General features: G+C 37.1%; 1 protein-coding gene across 5 annotated transcripts in view; it reads left to right on the plus strand.

Moving 5' to 3' along the window:
- Nucleotides 1-989, plus strand: part of LOC106876396 (uncharacterized) — a 206,092-nt gene that overhangs the window by 81,901 nt on the left and 123,202 nt on the right. The gene's annotated exons all lie outside the window — the stretch shown is intronic.

The following is a 989-nucleotide window of genomic DNA, read 5'->3' on the forward strand; positions in this document are numbered from 1 at the left end:
CACCACTACTACTACTACTACTGCCATAACATCAACACTGATATCATTATCATCATCACCATTACCATCAACTTTATTATTAAACTGGTCCATTACTGTCATTTGGATTAAGGTGGTAGAGGTGGGGGGAAGATGTATGCTCACCATTGCCATTGTCACTTCCACCATTATCACCACCACTTGAAATCCTTTGCATGGACACTCCACCCGATAAAAATAGCAACCAAATATCCTTCAGTTCACACCTTATCTTTACTGCATATAAAAAAGAAAAAAAAGGTGGTATGGTCTTGGCTGGAATGCCTCTAATTATAAATCAGCTCAGTCAGAACTGACCTGATGCTAAACAACAATATCAACAACAACAACAACATCAAAATAACCAGCTGAGAGCAGTTTAAATAGAAACCACATGCCAGAAACAGAGTACCGAACAACCAGCTGAGAGCAGGGTGTATAGAAGCCATATGGTTGAAACAGGGTACCAGACAATCAGCTGAACTCACCATTGTTTCCATAAACAGGGTACCAGACAATTAGCCAGGAGCAGTAAATAAGTACCATGTGACTGAAACAACTTACTGCTGTTGCTAGTGACTATATTATAAAACTGATGAGTTTTCCATTGTTGTTGTTATGGGCCCCATATCAGTTCTCATTTCAGTTATGATCATTCCATTCTTTTTCAGACTGTATTATACAATGCAGTTTTTTTTTCCCCCCTTGAAAAATGATAGCATTGATTTGAATTTAGATCCAGCTGCTATTTCTGGCTGATATATTACTCTGCAAGCTCAAAAAAGGTGATAGACATGAGTCAGCTCTAGTTAAAAAGAAAAAAAAAAAAAAATGTGGCAGTATCATGTCACAGAAAGGAGTGCTTCTTTGCCTGAGGAATTTACCTAAGAAAGGGCAAGAGGAAAATGGCATTTATTATTATTATTATTATTATTATTATTTGATGAAAACTCTCAGCTTATTCTGCTGGG

The sequence above is a fragment of the Octopus bimaculoides genome, chromosome 14 (assembly GCF_001194135.2).
Source record: "Octopus bimaculoides isolate UCB-OBI-ISO-001 chromosome 14, ASM119413v2, whole genome shotgun sequence".
Lineage (NCBI taxonomy): Eukaryota > Metazoa > Mollusca > Cephalopoda > Octopoda > Octopodidae > Octopus > Octopus bimaculoides.